The sequence below is a fragment of the Mus musculus genome, chromosome 5, assembly GCF_000001635.26.
Source record: "Mus musculus strain C57BL/6J chromosome 5, GRCm38.p6 C57BL/6J".
Taxonomy (NCBI): Eukaryota; Metazoa; Chordata; class Mammalia; order Rodentia; family Muridae; genus Mus; species Mus musculus.
The window spans coordinates 100720585-100727023 of NC_000071.6; positions in this window are offsets into that span (position 1 = coordinate 100720585).

The window sequence follows — 6439 nt, forward strand, 5'->3', positions numbered from 1 at the left end:
CTGAACTCAGGTGTACAAGGCCAAGCAGATGGCAGCCTGTCTCTGCTGCTTTGCAGTCCCCTTGAGGAAGCTTTCCTGAGCTTCCAGGCAGCTGAGGCTCCCCAGTGTGAGGTCTCACCACACATTTCACATAGCACACACAGCAAGCATCCTCCCAGTATCCTCCATGTTAGAACTGTCTACACTTGTGATGTTGCTCATTGCTTGCTCACCTTATCTCTGGGCTTAAAAAGTCCTCCGAAGCAGAGATGGGGCCTGTGGGATACCCATGGCAGAGATGGGGCCTGTGGGATACCCATGGCATGCTCATACGTGGTACTGTGCTTGGTCTTTAGTAGGTAATCCATTCATATTTACTGAGTAAGCCAATGACACTTACATTTTTCCGTTTAGATTGCACCAACAGCAAAGCAATAAATAATAACGAATTTTTAATGAAATGTATATCTAATCTGCACCCATCTGTCTGTCTGGGTGATTTAAAAATTACCTGCCTAGTTAATGCTTTGACCTGCATTGAGTTGATATGCTATAGCCATAGGATGTAAAAAGAAAATTGTCATGGTAACAGACAACTGTCCAGGGTGTATAATCTTATGGAAGGGGGACTCAGATGATGGGGCCTTTTCCCATCTGTGTTGTGACATGATTTCACCTGTCACCTCCCTCCCAGTGTCATGGCGTGAAGCTATAGCAATTCCTTTGGAGTATTTGGGTGTTTTGGAAAGGAGCTCACTGCAAGCTCTCCATGTCCCCCCATTTCTGACCTCCTGAGATGTGAGCACGTAGGGTCTCCAGGCGAGTTGCTAACAGGAAGCAGAGGCAGGATTGGCTCATGATGATTTCCTGACTAGATCTCAGGTCTGGCTCCAGACTCTCAGTTGCTTTGTCCTATTATGCCAGAAAAGACGATATAGGCACACAGCAGGGAGAGAGATGTGGTCACATTCAGAGAAATTGTCACCTCAGATACTTTATAATAGGACGTGTGGAATATTTGTAGCAAGGTACATGTCACCTGGATTTTGATAAAGTCCCTGGCTTGCACTAGTAGTTTGAAGTCTCGAAGCAGTTGTTACTCATTTTTGTTTGTTTGTTTGATTGTCTAGCTGGTTGGTTTTTCAAGACAAGGTTTCTCTGTGTAACCCTGACTGTCCTGGAACTCACTCTGTAAGCCCAGGCCATGCATGTGCCACCACCTGACAATTATTTTTGCTTTTGAGACAGTGTCACTGTGCTACCCTGGTTGGCCTGAAGCTCATGACAAGGGTGGCCTGGGACTCACAGATCTGCCTGCCCCTGCATCCTGAGTGCTGGGGCTCAGGGCTTGCTGTGTTCTGCTTTGCTCGGCCTTAGACAAGGCTTTTAACTTTGAAGAGCTTTAAGATCATCTGACAGATGGAGGTACTCAGGCATAGCTCAAAGTTCTCTTATCTTTTTAGTTAACTGACTTCAGTATAGGAGACACGCCCGGCTCCATTCACAACCTGAAATATGTCTTCAGGTGAAAGAATTCAACACTATCATCTTATTGATTCTTTTTGACTTTGCAGAATCAGGGTTTGCTCAGCCAACCTTGAACTTGTAGTGATTTTCCTCCCTGTGCTGAGATTACTGAAGCCTGCCCATCAAATGTGCCGGGCAGGTGGGAGTGCAGGGCCTGGGAGAGAGCAGTCTCACCTGATAGTGTATTTAGTCTGGCTCTCTACTAAAAGTTCTGCACTTTTGGCTCATGGTCAGCTAGCTTTGGGTAGACGTGAGTGATAAACTGAATGTTCAGGGTCCTGGGTTTGATTCTTGGTAGCTGGAGGGTACACACACACACACAAAGGGAGGAAGGAAGGGAAGGAAAGAAGTAAGGAATGAAGGGATAAGGGGAATGAGAAATATACTTTGAAGATGGGCAAAAAGATGTCCTGGTTCGTTTGTTTCAAATTCTGAATTACTTGAGGAGGGAGGCCTGTGCCCTGAGCAGTCCACATGATGGAACTCACTTAGCCTGTGTCTCAGTTATAGTTTCTGTTGCTGTGACAAAACTGCATAACTAAAAAAGCCGGTTGGGGAGGAAAGGGTTTATTTGGCTTATACTTCACCAAAGGAATTCAGGGCATGAACTCAAGTAGGGCAGGAGCCTGGAGGCAGGAGCTGATGCAAGGCTATGGAGGGGTGCTGCTTACTGTCTTCCTTCCCCTGGCTTGCTCAGCCTGTTTTCTTATAGAACCCAGGACTACCAAGCCAGGGATGGCCCCACCCACAGTAGACTGGGCCCTCCCCATTGATTACTAGTTGAGAAAATGCCTTGCAACTGGATCTTATGGAGGCATTTCCTCAACTAGGCTCCTTCCTCTCTGATGACTCTAGCTTGTGTAAAGTTGACCCACAAAACCAGCCAGTACAACCGACCCCTTGTCAACTTGACACACAAACATATCATTATTAAGCCACAACCCTTCCTTTCTTATTCACCTCCAAGATCTCACATTAAACACATAAATAACTTTAAAAGGACCACAGTCTTTACAAATTTAAAGCACATTAAAATATCAGTCCTTTAAAATAGCCAATCTCTTTTAAAATTTAAAGTCTCTCAATTGTGGGCTCTGGTAAAAAAAAAAATACTTTCTTATGTCAAGAGGGAAAAATCAGGGCAAAGTCACAGCCAAATCAAAGCAAAATCAAACTCCAGCAGTCCAGTGTCTGGGATCCATTTGTAATCTTCTGGACTCATCCAAAGGGCTTGGGTCACTTCTCCAGCTCTGCCCTCTGCAGCCCACACAGCTTGTCTTCCAGGCTCTGGCTGGCTCCACTCCACTGCTGCTGCTGTCCCATGGTGGTCATCTCATAAACTGGCATCTCTAACACACTGAGGTCTTCTGCTGCAACTGGGCTGCACTTTCACCAATAGCCTCTCATAGACTCCTTCTGGTGCCAACCCTCAACTTCTTTGCATGACCCTTTCATTCCTGGCCCTTCAACTGCCACTGAGGCTGCACCTTCACCAATAGCCTCTCCTGGCCTCTTACAGTGCCAAGCCTCAGCTGCTCTCCATGACCCCTTCATGCCTTCAAAACCAGTCCACCTAGGTGTCTCTCACACATTACCAAGTCTGGCTGCCAACACTAGGTATAACCGTAGCTGCCTCTGGAACACAGTTCCTCTGTGCTCCCATGAACACTTCCCAGAAGATTTCACCTCAGTGAAATCTCTGCTAATTTTTTAGCTCCAGCTGATGAACATCAGATATCTAAGCAAAACAAAGTTTCACTTTAGTAGCTTTGGTATCTTGTTAGTCACAGTTGATTCTTCAGCCCCAGCTAACCACAATCACAGATCTTAATTCAAAGTAACAAATGGTCCTGGGAGAGTTCTCAAACTTCCCTCTGGAACTTCACAAGCCAGGCCTTTGTGGTCTGTGCTACTCTCAACATTCTCTTCTTCCAGGTTCCCACAGAACATCCCACTGAGCTCTCAACACTCAATGGCTCTTCTAGTCCAAAGTTCCAAAGTTCTTTCTTAATCGTCCTTCAAACCTGGTCAGGTCTGTCAAGGTGACACCCCACTCCTGGTACCAACTTGCTTTTTGGTCATGGTGTTTGGATGCGGCCATAGAAACCCTAAGGCACCCTGGGACTGAGGTCTTGTACTGACTGATGTTTGCACTGCAGGTTTGCCTGGAGTGGATGCTGGAGTGGTCACTGAGTGGTTAGGTGACTGCATACGTGTTATGAGTACTACTATGGCTTTAACGTGTACCACAAAAGCTTACAGTGCCTTTTTTTTTTAACATATTGATTTTATTTATTTATTATTTTGAGACAGGGTCTTACTGTGTAGCTCTGGCTATCCTGGAACTCACTCTGTAGACCAGAATGGCCTTGAACTCACAGAGATCCACCTGTCTCTGCCTCCTGAGTGCTGGGATTAAAGGTCAAAGGCATTCAACATAACGCCCCACAGTTTAACTTTTTAAATTATTTGTGTGTGTGTGTGTGTGTGTGTGTGTGTGTGTGTGTGCGTGAGAGAGAGAGAGAGAGAGAGAGAGAGAGAGAGAGAGAGCATGAATGTGTCATGGTGCGCATGTGGAGTTCAGAGGATAACTTTGAGGGTCAGTCCACTCTTCCACTTTAAAAGAGGATCTTTTGTTGATCACCACGGCAAACATCAGGTGAGTTGGCTCAAGAGCTCCCAGGATTCTCCTCTCTCTGCCTCCCCCCTTGTAGGACTGTTGATACATGGCCCTCACACCTGGTCTTGCCTGAGTGCTGGAGATCTGACCTCATTCTTGAGAGCTGAGCGCTTTACTCACTGAGTCACTCCCAGGGCTGCTGAGGCTCTCTGGCCATCCCAGCATTCTGAAGAGGTCGGATCTGTCAGAGGAGGCTGTGCAGGACTGGGGAGAGAGTTCCAGTGTGAGACTCTGAGTCTGAGCCCCAGAATTCACATTACAAAAGCCGAAGTGCAAGCCCCAGCAATGGGGAGGCAGAGACAGATGGATCTCTGTGAGTTTACGGCCAGCTTGTTCTACAGAGTGAGTTCCAGGGCAGCGGGGACTACACAGAGAAACCCTGCCTCAAAAATATTAATAATACTATAAAATGCATGGCAAGATGGGACGATGGCTTGTTTGCCCACTACTTTAGAGTACTTGGCAAAGTCCCAGCCTGACAAGAAACCTTGCCTCAGAATAAGAGAAACAAAGTATAAATAGACAGTTCTTGAGGAACTGCACTGGTGGCTATCTTCTGCCCTGTGCATACAACTGTGCAAGAATGCACTTGCACATACGTGTCCAAACGTGCACAAACACGCAGGGAAGAATTGGTGACATTATCGGAGTTTAATATGCTGGAAATGGATTCTATATAAAGATCTCCCACCCCGCCCCTGCTTGAACTGTGACCCCGCCCCTGCTTGAACAGACCACTATGTCCACTGCGGGATGCTGCAGTAAGGAGGCCTGTCGATGTCCGCTCCACCCCAGCCTCCGGAATAGCACGAAATACATTTCCGTTCATTATAAATCACGGTCACAGAGATATTCTGTCAAAGCAGCAAGAAAGACTAAGGTTGTCACAAGCGTACAGTCACTTGAATATTGTAACGGACTGCCATTACTTCATACGGTGACTAGAAAATGGAAACCATTATTGGTCAGAAACAGGAGTCATTAGTGTACTTCATCCGCAGCCAGGTGGAAGCCATTAGCGATGCAGATAGAGGCGGCTTCTTTTCTCCCTTAAATTGGCATATGCTTCAGCTTTCTGTGTCTTTAACAAACGTCTGAGGTAAGTCAACTTCAGGGATTGCAGGATGGCAGAGGGGGCAAAAGCCATACAAACCTGGAGACCTGAGTTCATTCCCTGGGCCCCCATATTCTCTCTTGCATATGTCTACACACATTAATGATAATAAAAACATTTTAAAATCAACTTTAAAAAAGGAAAGCTTTCTTTGGCTCATGTTCCTGGGCGTTTTGGGCCTCTTTGCTTTGGGCCAGGGTTGGCATGATATACCAAGGTGGCAGTGTGTAACTGAGAGGCTCAGTCAACTTCTGACTCATGTGGAAGAGGAAGTGAGAGTGGACCCCATGACACCTTAAGGGGCACACTTCCTTCACCCCAAATCTTTCTCTTGGCCATTCTGCTTATAGTTTTACCACCTGCCACTGAAGCTGTGGCCCAGTGATCACGTCTTTAACACATGGACCCCTGGGGGACAGTCCAGATCCAACCTGTAGCGGCACATGGAATAAGCTCATATTCATGGGGTTTGTATATTTGAGATCAGATTCGTCCAAGGCAAGTCTTCATCCTTGACTTACACAAGTCAAAAGTGCACTTGAGGGAAACCTCCTCTATGCCAGAAACGGGCAGAACGTGGAGTGCACTTGTAGAATTCCAGCGCTGAGGCAGGAGGATCAGGAGTTCCAGGCCAGCCTCAGCTACCTAGTGAGTCTGAACTACCTGGACACATGAGTGACTATCTCAAAGGACAAAAAGGGGGAGGGGGGCTGAAGAGATGGCTCGTTGGTTAAAAGTACTGGCTGCTCTTCCAGAGGCCCCAAGTTCAACTCCCAGCATGCACATGGAAGCTCTTAAGTGTCTGTAACTCCAGTTCCAGGGGATCTGACACCCTCACGCAGATGTGCATGCAGACAAATCTTGAACGTGTGCAAAATAAAGTTAAGTGAATTATTTGTTTTTTTTTTTTTAAAAACCTCTTGTCGCTTCTGTCTCTGACCAGCAGAAAAGGGCAAAGACACAGCGTTCTTCTCAAAGCAGTTTATTCAGGAACCTTTCAACATGCAAGCAGGAATCTCACTCTAGCCCCCAATCGCAATCCCTTATATAACCCCTCAACCACGCCCCATCAACCCAGTCCTCGTAATCTCAGTTCATTGGCGTTTGTCAAATGGCCTGATCTTGCGTCATGGTGCGCC